Consider the following 16,747-nt stretch of genomic DNA (forward strand, 5'->3'; position numbering starts at 1 on the left):
ATTGAACTGGGTGGGATCGTATAGAGCTGGGTGGGTGCATATGGAGCTGGGTGAGAATGTATAGAACTGGATGGGAGCATATAGAGCTGGGTGAGAGTGTATGAAGCTGGACAGGAGTGTATGGAGCTGGGTGGGAGTGTATAGAACTGGATGGGCATGTATAGAGCTGGGAGAGAGTGTATGGAGCTGGGTGGAACTGTATGGAGCTCGAAGGGAGTGTATAGAGACTGGGCGGTAGGGTATAGAGCTGGGTGGGCATGTATAGAGAAGGGTGGGAGCTTATAGAGCTGGGTGGGAATATATAGAACTGGATGGGAGTATATAGAGCTGGATGGGAGTGTATAGAGCTGGGTGGGAGTGTATAGAGCTTGGTGGAAGTGTATGGAGCTAGGTGGGAGTGTATAAAGCTGGGTGGGAGCATATGGAGCTGGTTGGGAGTGTATAGAGCTGGATGGGAGTGTATAGAGCTGGGTGGGTGCGTATAGAGCTGAGTAGGAGTGTATAGAGCTGTGTGGGAGTGTATAGAGCTGGGTGGGAGTGTATGGAGCTGGGTGGGAGTGTATAGAGCTGGGTGGGAGTGTATGGAGCTGGGTGGGAGTGTATGGAGCTGGGTGGGAGCATATAGAGCTGAGTAGGAGTGTATTGAATTGGATGGGAGTGTATAGAAATGGGTGGGAGCATATGGAGCAGGGTGGTAGTGTATAGAGATGGTTGGGAGATTATAGAGCTGGGTGGGAGCATATAGAGCTGGGTGGGAGTGTATTGAACTGGATGGGAGTGTATAGAAATGGGTTGGGGTGTATGGAAACGGGTGAGAGCATATAGAGCTGGGTGGGAGCGTATGGAGCTTGGTGGGAGTGTATAAATCTGAGTGAGAGTGTATAAAACTGGTTGAGAATGTATAGAGCTGGGTAGGAATGTATAGAGCTGTGTGAGAGTGTATAGAGCTGGGAGTGAATGTATAGAAATGATTGAGAATGTATAGGGCTGGGTGGGAATGTATAGAACTGGATGGGAGTGTATAGAGTGGGGGGGGGGAGTGTACCGAGCTGGGTGGGAGCGTATGGAGCTGTGTAAGAGTGTATAGAGCTGGCTAGGAGCATATAGAGCTGGGTGGGTGTGTAGCGAGCTGGGTGGGAGTGTATGGAGCTGGGTGGGAGCATTTCGAGATGGGTGGGAGTGAATAGAACTGGGTGGGGTTTCTATTGAGCAGGATGGGAGTGTATGGAGCTCAATGGGAGCATATAGAGCTGGGTGGGAGCATATATAGCTGGTTGGGAGCTTATAGAGCTGGGTGGCAACATATATAGCTGGGTGGGAGTGTATAGAGCTGGATGGGAATGTATAGAGCTGAGTGGGAGTGTATAGAGCTGAGTGGGAGTGTATACAGCTGTGTGATTTGTATAGAGCTGGGAGGGAATATATAGAAATGGATGAGAATGTATAGAGCTGGGTGGGAATGTATAGAAATGGTTGAGAATGTATGGAGCTGGGTGGGAATTATAGAACTAGATGGGAGTGTATAGAGCTGGGGATGAGCGTACAGAGCTTCCTGATGAAGGGCTTATGCTCGAAACGTCGAATTCCCTATTCCTGAGATACTGCCTAACCTGCTGTGCTTTAACCAGCAACACATTTTCAGCTGTGATCTCCAGCATCTGCAGACCTCATTTTTTACTGGGAATGTATAGAGCTGTGTGAGAGTGTATAGAGCTGGGAGGGAATGTATAGAAATGGTTGAGAATGTATGGAGCTGGGTGGGAATTATAGAACTAGATGGGAGTGTATAGAGCTGGGGATGAGCGTACAGAGCTGGGTGGGAGCCTATGGAGCTGTGTCAGAGTGTATAGGGCTGGCTAGGAGCATATAGAGCTGGGTGGGAATGTATGGAGCTGGGTGGGAGCATTTCGAGCTGGGTGGGAGCGTATAGAACTGGATGAGATTCTATTGAGCAGGGTGGAAGTGTATGGAGCTCAATGGGAACACAGCGAGCTGGGTGGGAGCATATATAGTGGGTTGGGAGGGTATAGAGCTGGGTGGGAGCATATAGAGCTGGGTGGGAGGGTATAGACTGGGTGGGAGTGTATAGAGATGGTTGGGAGCATACTGCACTGGGTGGGAGTGTAGAGAGTTGGGTGGCAACATATATAGCTGGGTGGGAGTGTATAGAGCTGGGTGGGAGCATATAGAGCTGGGTGGGTGTGTATAGAGCTGGGTGGGAGGGTATAGACTGGGTGGGAGTGTATAGAGATGATTGGGAGCGTACTGCACTGGGTGGGAGCGTAGTGAACTGGGTGGCAACATATATAGCTGGGTGGGTGTATACAGAGCTGGGTGGGAGTTTATTGAGCTGGGTACGAGTGTAGGGAGTTGGGTAGGAGCTTATGGAGCTGGGTGGCAAAATATATAGCTGGGTGAGAGCATATAGAGCTGGGTGGGAGAATATAGAGCTGTGTGGGAGTGTATATAGCTGGGTGGAAGTGTATAGACATGGGTGGGAATGCATGGAACTGGGTGGGAGTGTATAGAGATGGTTGGGAGCATATAGAGCTGGGTGATAGTGTATACAGCTGGGTGTGAGCATATAGAGCTGGGTGGGAGTGTATAGAGTTAGATGGGAGTGTATAGAGCTGGGTGGGAGTGTATGGACATAGACATGGGTGGGAGCGTATAGAGCTGGGTGGCAGTGTATAGACATGGGTGAGAATGCATGGAACTGGGTGGGAGTGTATAGAGATGGTTGGGAGCATATGGAGTTGTGTCAGAGTGTATAGAGCTGGGTTGGAGCATACAGAGCTGGGTGATAGTGTATACAGCTGGGTGTGAGCATATAGAGGAGAAAATGAGGTCTGCAGATGCTGGAGATCAGAGCTGAAAATGTGTTGCTGGAAAAGCTCAGCAGGTCAGGCAGCATCCAAGGAACAGGAGAGTCGACGTTTCCTGAAGAAGGGCTCATGCCCGAAACGTCGACTCTCCTGCTCCTTGGATGCTGCCTGACCTGGGAGTGTATAGAGCTGGGTGGGAGCATACAGAGCTGGGTAGGAGTGTATAGAGCTGGGTGTGAGCATATGGAGCTGGGTGGGAGTGTATAGAACTCGGTGGGAGTGTATAGAGCCTGGTGGGTGTGTATACAGCTGAGTGGGAGTGTATAGAGCCTGGGTGGGAGTATATAGAGCTGGGTGTGAGTGTACAGAACTGGGTGGGAGTGTATAGAGCTGGGTGGGAGCATATAGAGGTGGGTGGAGTGTATATAGCCTGGTGGGAGTGTGTACAGCTGGATGGGAGTGTATAGAGCTGGGTGTGAGTGTATAGAGCTGGGTGGGAGTGTATAGAACTGGGTGGGAATGTATAGAACTAGTTGGGAATGTATAGAACTAGTTGGGTGTGTATAGAGCTGGGAAGGAATGTATAGAACTGGTTGGGAGTGTATAGAGCTGGATGGGAGAGTATCGAGCTCAATGGGAGCGTATAGAGCTGGGTGGGAGTGTATTGATCTTGGTGGGAGTGTATCAACTTGGGTAGGAGCGTATAGAGCTGGGTGGGAGTGTATAGAGCTCAGTGGAAGCTTATAGAGCTGGCCGGGAGTGTATAGAACTGTGTGGGTGTGAATAGAGCTGGGTGGAAACATATAGAGCTGGGTGGGAGCATATAGAACTGAGTGGGAGCATATAGAGGTGAGTGGAAGTGTATAGAGCTACATGGTAGCGTATAGAACTGGGTGGGAGTGTATAAAGCTCAGCGGAAGCTTATAGAGCTGGGTGGGAGCATATAGAACTGTGTGGGTGTGTATAGAGTTAGGTGGAAGCATATAGAGCTGGTGGGAGTGTATAGAACTGGGTGGGAGCATATAGAGCTGGATGGGAACGTATGGAGCTGTGTGGGAGTCTATTGAGGTGTGTGGGAGAGTATGAAGTTCAATGGGAGCATATAGGACTGGATGGGAGCATATATAGCTGGGTGGGAGCATGTAGGGCCGGGTGGGAGCGTATAGAGCTGGTTGGGAGGGTATAGACTGGGTGGGAATGTATAGAGCTGGTTGGGAGCGTAGAGAGCAGGGTGGCAACATACATAGCTGGGTGGCGACATATATAGCTGGTGGGAGCATATAGAGCTGTGTGGGAGCATATGGAGCTGGGTGGGAATGTATGGAGCTAGGTTGGAGTGTATAGGACTGGGTATAAGTGTATAGAGGTATGTGTGAGCATATAGAGCTGGGTGGGAATATATAGAGCTGGGCGGGAGCATATGGAGCTGAGTGGGAATGTATGGAGCTGGGTTGGAATGTATACGACTGGGTGGGAACATATAGAAGTGGGTAGAAGTGTATAGAGGTATGTGTGAGCATATAGAGCTGGGTAGGAGTGTATGGAGCTGCGTGGGAGCATATAGAGCTGGAGTGGCAGCATATGGAGCTGAGTGGGAGCATAAAGAGCTGGGTGGAAGCATATAGAGCTGGGTGGCAGTGTATAGAGCTGTGAAGGAGTGCATAGAGCTGGATGGAGTGTATAGAGCGGGGTGGGAGTGTATGGAGCTGGATGGGAGCGTATAGAGCTGGGTGGGAGTGTATAGAGCTGGTTTAGAGCATATGGAGCTGGGAGGGTGCATATGAAGCTGGGTGGGCGTGTATAAAACTGAGTGGGAGTGTATAGAGTTTGGTGGGATGTATAGAGCTGGGTGGGAGTGTATAGAACTGGGTAGGAGTGTATAGAACTGAGTGGGAGTGAATTGTGCTGCATGGGAGCATATATAACTGGGTGGGAGTATATAGAGATGTGTGGGAGTGTATTGATCTGTATGGGAACGTATAGGACTGGATGGGAATATATAGAGATGTGTAGGAGTGTATAGATCTGCGTGGAAATGTATAGAACTGGGTGCGAATACATGGAGCTGGGCAGAAGCGTAGGGAGTTGGGTGGGAGCATATGGAGCTGGGTGGGAGCGTATGGAGCTGGTTGGGAGGGTATGGAGCTGGGTGGCAGTGTATGGAGCTGGGTGGGAGTATATACAGCTGGGTGTGAGTGTATGGAGCTGGGTGGGAGTATTTGGAGCTGGGTGGGAGTGTATAGACCTGGGTGGGAGCATATGGAACTGGGTGGGAGAATATAGAGCTGGGTGGGAATGTATGGAGCTGGGTGGGAGCTTATGGACCTGGATGGGAGTGTCTGGAGCTGGGTGGGAGGGTATAAAGCTGGGTGGGAGGGTATAAAGCTGGGTGGGAGGGTATAGACCTGGATGGGAGTGTATAGAGATGGGTGGGAACATCTGGATCTGGGTGGGAGTGTATGGAGCTGGGTGGGATCCTGTGTAGGTTTGACATTTGACTGGACTGAACATCCTATTCCTGGCATGAGGGAGATGGGATTGTTTTCCATTCAGAACTGTATCAGAATAACAGGCAGCCCCGGGGAATGAAGATTCCACTCTGGAAGATTTGATATAATGTCCTGTTTATTAATGTGATTCGATTTCTCCAGACCCTCCAAAAGAGATGGATAACAGACACCAACATCTAGAAAATGAGACGTACGAGCAATGAGTGTGCAGCCCCCTGGCCTGGTACTATGTCAAGGGGTTTCTCAGTAAGACAGGGCAGGGTGAACGATAAATACTGAGCATTGAGAGACACAGTGCGACCGAGACTGAACAGGTAACACTGAGCTGCCTTATTGAACTGCTCGCATCCCACCTTTCACCTTACAATGCTGGCAAAGTCATCGATGAAGCAGCTGAAGATGGTTGGGCCAAGGTTAGTGCCGTAAGGAACTCCTGCAGAGATGTTTTGGAGCTGAGATAACTGACCTTGAACAACCATAACCATCTGCCTTTGTATCAGGTATGACTCTCATCAGCAGAGAGTTTGCCCCCTGATACCCATGGATTTGGGTTTGCACGGGCTCCGTTTGAATGCAGCCTTGATGTCAAGGGCTGTCCCTCTCCCCTCACCCTCTGGAATTCAGCTCTTTTGTCCATGTTTGAACCGAGGCTGGAATGAGGTCAGGAGCTGAGTGACCCTGGGGGATCCCAAACTGGGCCTCACTGAGCAGGTTATTGCTGAGCAGGTGCTGCTTGATAGCACTTTCCATCATTTTACTGATGATCGCGAGCAGACTGATGGGGCGGTGATTGTCTGAATTGGATTTGTCCTTCTTTTTGTGTACAGGACATACCTGGGCAATTTCCCACATTGTCAGGTAGATGCCAGTGTTGTAACTGTACTGGAACAGCTTGGCTCGGGGAGTGGCAGGTTCTGGAGCACAGGTCTTCAGTCCCATTGCAGGAATGTTGTTAGGGCCCATTGCCTTTGCAGTGCCTTGCCTCTTCAGCAATTATTCGCTGTCACATGGAATGATTTGAACTGACTGGAGAGTGATTTGTGATACGGGGAACCGCTGGAGCGGACTGATATGGATTCCCCTGCTCGGTATTTCTGGCTGAAGGACTGATGTCCTGCACTCCCCCAGCATCGAGAATAGGTTTATTTGTGGAGCCTCCTCCTGCAGTTGTTGGTTGAATTTTTACGACCACTCCTGACTGAATTTGGCAGTTCTGTGGAGCTCAGATCTCAGACCAGTTGTCCCTGTGTACGGCACTCTCTTTCTGCTAGTGAGCATGTTGCTGTGGCTTCACCAGTTTGGCACCTCATTCTTTTCGATATACCTGAAACTGCTCCTGTCGTGCTCCGATACACTCAGCATTGAGCCAGGTTTGATCTCCTGGGTTGATGGGAAAGGCAAAGTGGGCAAACGCCATTGTGTCGGATTATTCTGCAGATGTTGATGGCCCACAGCACCTCCTGGATGCTTAGTCCTGAGTTGCTAGATCTATTTGAATCCTTTTACATGACAATAGTACCACACAATACATTAGAACACAAGACATAAGACCACAGGAGCAGAAATTAGGCCATTGGGCCCATTGAGTCTGCTCCCCCATTCAATCATGGCTGATAGGTTTCTCAACCCCCATTTTCACACATGCTCACCATAACCTTTTACCTCCTCAACAATCAAGAACCTATCTATCTGAGCCTTAAATATCCTCAATGACCTGGCCTCCCCAGCCTTCTGTGGCAATGAATTCCACAGATTCCCCACTCTCTGGCTGAAGAAGTTTCTTCTTATCTCTGTTCGAAGGGATCGTCCCTTTCCTTTAAGGCTGTTCCCTTGGGTCCTTATCTCTCTGGCCAATGTCTTCCCCCCAACCCCCCTCCACTCTGTCCTGGTTGTTCAGTATTCTGTTAGTTCCAGTCAAATCCCCCCCTCATCCTTTTAAACTCCATCGCGTATAGACCCAGAGTCCTCAAACATTCCTCATATACTAAGCCTTTCATTCCTGGGATCATTCTCATGAACCTCCCCTGGACCTGCTCTGGTGTCAATATATCCTTCCTGAGGTATGGGGCCCAAAATTGCTCACAATACTCTGAATGTGGTCTGACCAGAGCCTTATAACCTCAGAAGTCCATCCCTGCTTTCATATTCTAACCATAGAGTCATAGAGATGTACAGCATAAAATCAGACCCTTCGGTCCAACCCATCAATCAGATATCCTAAATTTGTCTAGTTCCATTTGCCAGCCCTTGGCCCATATTCCTCTAAACCCTCCCTGTTTGTTTACCCATTCAGATGCCTTTTAAATGTTGCAATTGTACCAGCCTCCACCACTTCCTCTGGCAGCTCATTCCATACACGTACCACCCTCTGCGTGAAAAAGTTGCCCCTTAGGTCTTTTTTATATCTTTCTCCTCTCACCCTAATCCTATGCCCTCTAGTTCTGGACTCCCCAACCGCAGGGAAAAGACCTTGTGTAGTTACCCTATCCATGCTCCTCATGATTTTATAAACCTCTATAAGGTCACGCTTCAGCCTCCAACGCTCCAGGGAAAACAGCCCCAGCCTGTTCAGCCTCTCCCTATAGCTCAAACCTTTTTTGAACCCTTGCAAGTTTCACAACATCCTTCCGATGGGAAGGAGACCAGAATTACACACAATATCCAAAAGTGGCCTAACCAATGTCCCGCAAAATGACCTCCCAACTCCTATACTCAGTGCTCTGACCATGAATGCCACGCATACCAAACGCCTTCTTCACTATTCTATCTACCAGCGACTCCACTTTCAAGGAGCTATGAACCTGCACTCCAAGGTCTCTTTGTTCAGCAACACTCCCCAGCAACTTACCATTAAAGTGTATAAGTCCTGCCCTGATTTGCTTTTTCAAAATGCAACACCTTGCATTTATCTAAGTTAAACTCCATCTGCCACTTCTCAGCCCAATGCCCTGTCTGATCAAGGTTAGACATTTTTTTTTAGGTTAGACTACTTACAGTGTGGAAACAGGCCCTTCAGCCCAACAAGTCCACACTGACCTGCCAAAGTGCAACCCCCCCAGACCCATTCCCTGACATTTCGCTCCATAGATCCCGCTGTACTCTGAGGTAACCTTCTTCTCTGTCCACTACACCTCCAATTTTCCTCTTGAGATGAATGACAACGCTGTATTTGCCTTCCGAATTACCGATTCATCCTGCAAGTTTACCCTGGCAGAATCCTGAACGGGGATCCCCAAGTCCCTTTTCACTCCAGATTTCTGAACATCCTTCCCATTTAGAAAATAGTCCATGTCTCTACTCTTCCTGCCAAAGTGCATGACCTCACACTTTCCCAGGCTCCACTTGCTCAGATGTTTGAATATAGGCTGGGACTCCTTTCACGGGCATTTAGGAGGTTGAGGGGTAATCTTACAGAGATTTATAAAGTCATGAGGGGTATAGATAAGGTGAATGGCAGATATTTTTTTCCCCAGGGTAGGGGATTTCAAGACTGGAGGGCCTCTTTGTAAGGTGAGAGGAGAGAGATTTCAAAAAGTAAGGAGAGGAAAATGTTTTACACAGAGAGCGGTTCATCTGTGGAATGAACTTTCAGAGGAAGTGGTGGATGCAGGTACAACGTTTAAAAGACATTTAGATAAATACGTGAACAAGAAATGTTTGGAAGAATAATGGGCTAAGTACAGGCAGGTGGGACTAGTTTAGTTTGGGATTACAGTTAAGATGGAGAAAGTGAGGTCTGCAGATGCTGGAGATCAGAGCTGAAAAATGTGTTGCTGGAAAATCGCAGCGGATCAGGCAGCATCCAAAGAGCAGGAGAATTGATGTTTTGGGCATGAGCCTTTCATCAGGAATGAGGAAATTGTGTCCAGCAGGCTAAGATAAAAGGTAAGGAGGAGGGACTTGGGGGAGGGGCGATGGAGATGTGATAGCTGGAAGGAGGTCAAGGTGAGGGTGATAGGCCGGAGTGGGGTGGGGGCGAAGAGGTCAGGAAGAAGATTGCAGGTTAGGAAGGCGGTGCTGATTTTGAGGTATTTGACTGAGACAAGGTGGGGGGAGGGGAAATGAGGGGAGTCTACAGTTAGATGGACTGTTTAAATTGAAGAGTGTTGTATAAATCTATGACTCTAAAATAGTTCATAGCAAGAATTTTTATCAGTGAGAAGGAAAAGAATCTAGGAAAATGATAAGCTGACCGTGGATGAGTGGTGAAGTCAGGACAGCATCAAATTGAAGGAAAGAACATTCAACGTGGCAAAGATTAGTGATAGACCAAAGGATTGGCATAGTGGCCTCCCGGCGTGGCGTGGTGATCTCCGGGTCTGGCGCTGTGCCCTCTTGGCCTGGTGTGGCAACTTTCTGACCATCGTTCTAAATGTTTATCTCTGCAATGATGGACGTTCTATTCGTCTATTTTCTGAGATCCTGTAACTGAAGAAGCTGTACCTGGATAACTTTGTACCTAAATGGTGCTTAAAGTGGCGACATATAAACTTTTGCATTCATTGAGCATATGTGACAATAAAGGTTAATCTAATTTAATTTAAAAATATCAAAAGATGACCAAAAAGGGGGAAAATAAACTTTGAGGGAAAACTTGCAAGATAGACAACAGTATGTAAAATTTAAATGTTTAAAAAGGGTTAGAGAGGCTAAAGAGAACATAAACTGGGGAAATAAGAATGAGGAACTACAAAAATGGCCAATGTGTAGGGTAAATATTTTGCATCCGCTTCATGGTAGAAATCATAATAACGTTCCAAAATTACTGACTAATCAAGGGGCAAATCGTGGAGAGGAAATAAATACAATAACTATCACTGGAGAAAAAGTGCTAGGAAAACTAATGGATCTTAAAGCAGCTAAATACCCTGGACCTGATGAGATATAACCTGGGATATCTAAGGCAGTGTCTACACTGATAGTGAATGTACTGTTCGTAATCTTCTAAGAATCATTAGATTCTGGAAAAATGCCAGCGAGTGGAAAACTATCAATGTAACACCTTTATTCAAAAACAGAAAGAGAGAAAAACAGGTTCTTATAGGCCAGTTATAAAGGATGTAATAGTTGAATGTTTGGAAGGGACAGTCAATTATTTTTCATATTATTTACAGTGAGGAAACACAACAAGTCCACACCAACCCACTACCCATCCAGACATTACGGGCAATTTAGCATGGCTAATTCACCTAACCCACACATTTTTGGATTGTGGGAGGAAACCAGAGCAAACCCACGCAGACACAGGGAGAATGTGCAATCTCCACACAGTTAGTCGCCTGAGGTGGGAATTGAACCCGGGTCTCTGCAAGGCAACTGTGCTAACCACTGTGCCACCGTGCCACCCACAAAAAGGAATTCACAAACAGAATAGACAAAGGAGACAAATGCAAAATACTATGGATGCTGTAAATCTGAAACAAATACAGAAAATGCTGCAGAAACTCAGCAGGTCTGGCAGCATCTTTGTAGAGAGAAACAGAGTTAATATTTTGAGTCCAATATGACTCTTCTTCAGGATACATAGATTAAGGAAAGTAATGGATGTAATAAATTTGTGTTTTCAGAAGGTATTTGATAAAGTAAGCATGCTAGGCTACTTTAAAAGTGATAAAGGGGTAATAAAGGTGCATGGATGGGGGATTGACTAACTAGTAGAAGACAGAGAGTTGGATTAAGGGGATCACTTTCAAGATGGCAATCTGTGTGGTACCAAAGAGCCCTCATTTAGTTGAAGTCACTGGGAATCAGACAGAAAACTTACCAACTACTGGAGTCAAACATGGTGCACAGGAAGATGGTTGTTGGAGGTCAGTCATCTTAGCTCCAGGTCTAAGGGGGTGGGGCAGGGGCAATGGCCTCGTGGCATTGTCACTAGACTATTAATCCAGAAACTCAGCTAATGTTCTGGGATCTGGGCTTGAATCCTGCAAAGGCAGATGGTGGAATTTGAATTCAAGTGAAAAAAAGTCTGGAATTAAGTATCTACTGATGACTATGAAACCACTGCCAATTGTCAGGAAAAATCCATCTGGTTCACTCATGACCTTCAGGAAATGAAATCTGCCATCCTCACCTGGTTTGGCCTACATATGACTCCAGACACCAGAACTGACTCTCATCTACCTCCTGAAATGGCCTATTCAGTCACTCAGTTCACGGACAGCTAGGGATGGGTGATAAATGCTGACTGGCCAGTGACATCCGTGTCCCAGAAGTGGATAAAAATAAGGACATCACTGCAGGAGTTCCTCCGTTAGTGTCCTAGGGCTAACCATCTTCATCAGTAGCGTTCCCTCCATCATAAGGTCAGGACTGGGGAAATTCGCTGGTTGACATTGTACTGTTCACTACAGGAATTCACCAGAAAGTGACAGGGGTGAAACCTTACAGGGGTCTAAGCGAAGTGGGCAATGGTGGATGCGAAAGAGATTCGGACAGGTAGTGTAATGAGGCTCATCCTGAGCTCAAGGTCATTTCACTCCATCTTTTAAGCTTTTCACAAGAAATTCTCATTTGGCAGTGATGAGATGCCACTCGATGGGGACAAGTGCATGTTAAACGCCTGGTTTAGGCACAAGTCACCTTATTAAGAATCAGACTGCCATCTTATCAAACAGATCAATGTCAGGAAAACCTGACAAGGAAGCCGGATGGAGTACCTGGTGGATTCAGCTTGCCTCTTGCTCCCAAAGACCTCCAGGTTGGGAGCTAGGCACCAGGACATCTCAGGGCATGGTCCATGGACAGGACCCATATACACTCACATTCAGAGACATGTGCCATCTCTACCAGCCCTCACACCATATCCCTGATCCTTTTACAGAATACCTCTGTACTCCAATGCTGCACGGACATTGAGAGAAGATGTTTCAGGCAAGAGTGAGGGTGATAGAACGTGACACTTAGTGGGAGGTGGAGCCAGAAGCAAAGACAGAGTGAGTGTGAGGTATCAGAGAGAAGATACTGGCACTTACACTGGCAGAGGGGAAAGATCATTGACCATCTTCCATCGGTGATGGGCATTCAGATGGCAACCTCAGACCTGGCATGGTCTGCTGTTGTGACCTCTGCTGCTGGTCACTGGGGGAACAGTGTTTGTACTATCTTGCCCAGCAGGACCTCCAGGTTCCTGCCCACAATGTGGTGATCCAGGTTTTCCCTTATCTAGTATTCCTGGGGCATATATCAGCAATTTCAAATTCCTCTCCAAGTCAGACACTATCCTGAGCTCAACATGTATCATCAATCTCCCAATGCTTCCAGGTTATAGGCTTGGAATGCTCAACTAACAACACAGTTGGGGGGGGGGCGGGGGGGGGGGGGGCGGAAATGCATAGCGCCATTACCTGGACAAGCAGAAGATGGTCCATCACCAAGTTCCCAAAGAGAAACTCGGGCTGGGAAATAAAGCCTTACTATGCCAGTGACCTCCCTATCAAGAAAATACCCAACTCTTTTGGAAAGGTCCTTGAAATTTTGAGGGGCAGCATGGTGGCTTAGTGGTTAGCACTGCTGCCTCACAGCGCCAGAGACCCAGGTTCGATTCCAGCCTCGAGCGATTCTTTGTGTGGAGTTTTCACATTCTCCCCAAGTCTGTGTGGGTTTGCTCCGGTTTCCTCCCACAGTCCAAAGATGTGTAGGTCAGGTGAATTGGCCATACTAAATTGCCTATAGTGTAAGGTGCATTAATCAGGGATAAATACAGGGTAGGGGAATGAGTCTGGGTGGATTTCTCTTCAGAGGGTCAGTGTGGACTTGTTGGGCCTGTTTCCATACTGCAGGTAATCCAATTTCAAAAAAAATCTAACTTTTGTCTGTTTTTCCCTCATCTGCCAGACTATCCCAAAACATTGTATATCGTGCTTCACCCATCACCCCCCCACCCCCCCCCCCCACCCCCCCAATCCCCCACATATTTTGTCACATAGCACTGGCTTCAGTTTTAGTCATTCACAGCTCCTAATCTCCCTATAATCTCTCTACGCACTGTCATTATCACCTCTTTATTGCTACCTTTGCATCTGGAGCCATGACTCACCTTCTCTCAGCCTGGTGTAAATACCTCCCTATTTCTCCCCTTTTTTTTAGCTTTGACAAAGGGTCAGTTAGACTCGAAACATCAGCTCTTTTCTCTCCTTACAGATGCTGCTGAGATTTTCCAGCATTTTTTTTCTTTTGGGTATCCCAAAATATTCTCCTCAAATAAAGAAATATGGCTTTTCCAACAGAATTGATTAAAATGATCCTTCCCCACATTGAATTTTTCTGTTCCTTCTCACTGTATTGGCTCGTTTTGTGGCAATATTCTCAGTGCCTTTCAGCTGAATATATCAACCCTCCAGATATTGCACCGTCAGGCACCTGTGCAGAGTTTGGAAACGGAGCCGGATGGACAGGAAGCTGTTTGTCCTGTTTCTCTGATGATAAGGAACTTCAGAACTTCCAGAGGAAACTTGGAAGTGGAGGAGCCACTTTGGAGATTGAAACACCTGTTTACCCAATTCCCTTCCTCTTCCTCCACTTTCTGTGAATTCCCAACTGGCTGAATGATGTCATGCTCACTTGTTTGTTTGTCATTAAAATGTTCTATAAAGAAGGACAAAGCAGTTCTACGTACTGCACGCATCTTGAGCCAATTCGTTCACTGACTGGATTCTGCAGCAGGTGTATTAGTGTGCCCCAGAGTTGCTCGGAGAGTGTGCCACCACCGGGTGAACAGATGTACCAGCCCCTCAGCAACGTCTTCTCAGCTACTTTCTTTTTCAGTTATTAAGTGTGCTCAAGAAAACTTTCTCAATCAATATGTAGACGACCCAAGTAGAGGAGGGGCAAGACCATGCTTTTCTTTGGAAATGAGGCAGTGTAAGTGTCAGTGGGAGAACACTTTCTGACCATAACTTTAAATAGCTATGGAAAAGAGTAGGTCTGGACCACAAGCTAAAGTTGCAAATTAGAAAAAGGTCAATTTTGATGGTGTTAGTCAGGAACTTTCAAAAGCTAATGGTGGGGGGGGGGGGGGGGGGGGGGGGGTGCGGGGGAGGACACTGTTGACAGGCTAAGGGACGTCTGGCAAGTGGGAGGCTTTCAAAAGCGAGATAACGAGAGTTCAGGGCCAACATGCTCCTGTTAGCATGAACTTTCCAGCATCTGCAGTTTGCATTATCTCCAAGTGTGAATAGGGCATTCTGGATACCTAGAGATATTGAGTTGTGGAGCTAGAAAAAGAAGGAGGTATATGTCAAATATAGGCAGCTGGGATCAAGTGAATCCCTTGAGAAGTATAGGCGTAAACATAAGAGGCAAATGAGGAGGGTGAAAACGGGACACAAGACAGCATTGGGACATAATATAAAAGAGAATCCAAAGAGATTCGATAAGGATATTAACAGCAGAAGAGTAACTAGGGAGAGAATAGGGTCCCTTAAAGATCAGCAAGGCTGTCTATATGTGGGACCACAGGAGATGGGGAAATGACCACAGGAGAAAGAAATGGAAGTTAGGGAGCTCAGACAAACACACAGTGATGTCTTGAAAAGAGTCCACATGACAGATGATGAGCTGCTGGAGGACTTAAAATGCAAGAAGATAAATAAATTCCCAGGATCTGATCAAGTGTATCCCAAGACGTTGAGGGAAGGCAGGATCAGAATTGCAGTTCCCCTAATAGAAATGCTTGCATCATGGCCAGCTGTGGATGAGGTGCAGGAAGACTGGAGCGTGGCTAATGTTGTGCCAATATTTAAGAAAGGCTGCAAGGGAAAGCCAGGGACCCACCACAGGGCAGTGAACCTAACGTCAGTTGTGGGTGGGTTGTTGCAGGGATTCTGATAGACAAGACCTGCATGCATTTGGAAAGGCAAGGACTGATTAGGGATGGTCAGCATGGCTTTGTGAGTGGGAAATCATGTCTCAGGAATCTGATTGAGTTTTTTTTTGAAGAGGTGATCAAGAACATGGATGAAGGCAGAGCAGTTGACATTGTCTACGTGTAGTTAAAAATCACACAACACCAGGTTATAGTCCAACAGGTTTAATTGGAAGCACACTAGCTTTCGGAGCGACGCTCCTTCATCAGGTGATAGTGGAGGGCTCGATCGTAACACAGAATTTATGGCAAAAATTTACAGCGTGAGGTAACTTAAATTATACATTGAAAAACTGATTGTCTGTTAAGCCTTTGTCTGTTAGAATACAGTGATAGTTTCATTTCTTTCATGTGCAAATCACAAAACCTTTTTTTTAAAAAGTCGCATTCTCGGGTTAGCTGTTAACAATGGTGACAATATGTTGTCTAGGCAGTTTTTAACCTGTGATTTACACCCTGGCCCAATACCAGTCCAAATCATGAGTACTTTAGTAAGGCCTTCAGCAATGTACTGCATGGTGGACTGGTAAGTAAGGTTAGGTCTTATGGGATCCAGGGAGAGCTAGCCAATTGGATATAAAACTGAGAGAGAGAGGGTGGTGGTAGACCATTGTATTGGAAGCCTGTGACCAGCTGTGTGCCGGGTCCACTGTTGCTCATCATTTATGTAAATGATTTGGATGAGAATAAAGGAGGCATGGATAACATCAGAATTGGTTAAAACTCACACAACACCAGGTTATAGTCCAACAGGTTTAATTGGAAGCACTAGCTTTCGGAGTGACGCTCCTTAATCAGGTGACAATCACCTGATGAAGGAGCGTCACTCCGAAAGCTAGCGTGCTTCCAATTAAACCTGTTGGACTACAACCTGGTGTTGTGTGATTTTTAACTTTGTACACCCCAGTCCAACACCGGCATCTCCAAATCATCAGAATTGGTGGTACAGTGAACAGGGAAGAAGGTTATCTAAGAGTACAACATGATTTTGGTCAACTGGAAGGCGGATCAAGTATAATTCAGATAAATTGTGAGGTGTTTCATTTTGGTAAGAGAAACCAGGGCAGGGCTTACACAATTAATGTTAGGGCCCTGTGGAGTATTGTTGAACAGAGAGATGAGGGGTGCAGGTACATAGATCCTTGAAAGTGGTGTCACAGGTAGACAGGTTGGTGAAGAAGGCATTTGGCACACTTACCTTAATCGTTCAAAGTATTGAGCACAGGAGTCCAGACGTTGTGTTAAGCCTGGAGTTTTTGGAATATTGTATATAATTCTGGTCACTCTGAGAATGAGAAGGATGTTATTAAACTGGAAAGGATGTGAGAAACATATTGCAAGGATGTTACAGAGACTGTAAGGTTTGAGTTATAAGGAGAGGCTGGGATCTGGACTGTTCTCCCTAGAGCATGGGAGGCTGAGGAGTGACCTTGTAGAGGTTTATAAAATCATGAAGGGCATGGATAAGGGCGAATAATCAAAGCCTTTTCCGCAGAGTAAGGAGGGACCAAAACGAGAGGGCACAGATTTAAGATGAGAGGGGA

Source organism: Hemiscyllium ocellatum, chromosome 33, assembly GCF_020745735.1.
Source record: "Hemiscyllium ocellatum isolate sHemOce1 chromosome 33, sHemOce1.pat.X.cur, whole genome shotgun sequence".
In the NCBI taxonomy this organism is placed as follows: domain Eukaryota; kingdom Metazoa; phylum Chordata; class Chondrichthyes; order Orectolobiformes; family Hemiscylliidae; genus Hemiscyllium; species Hemiscyllium ocellatum.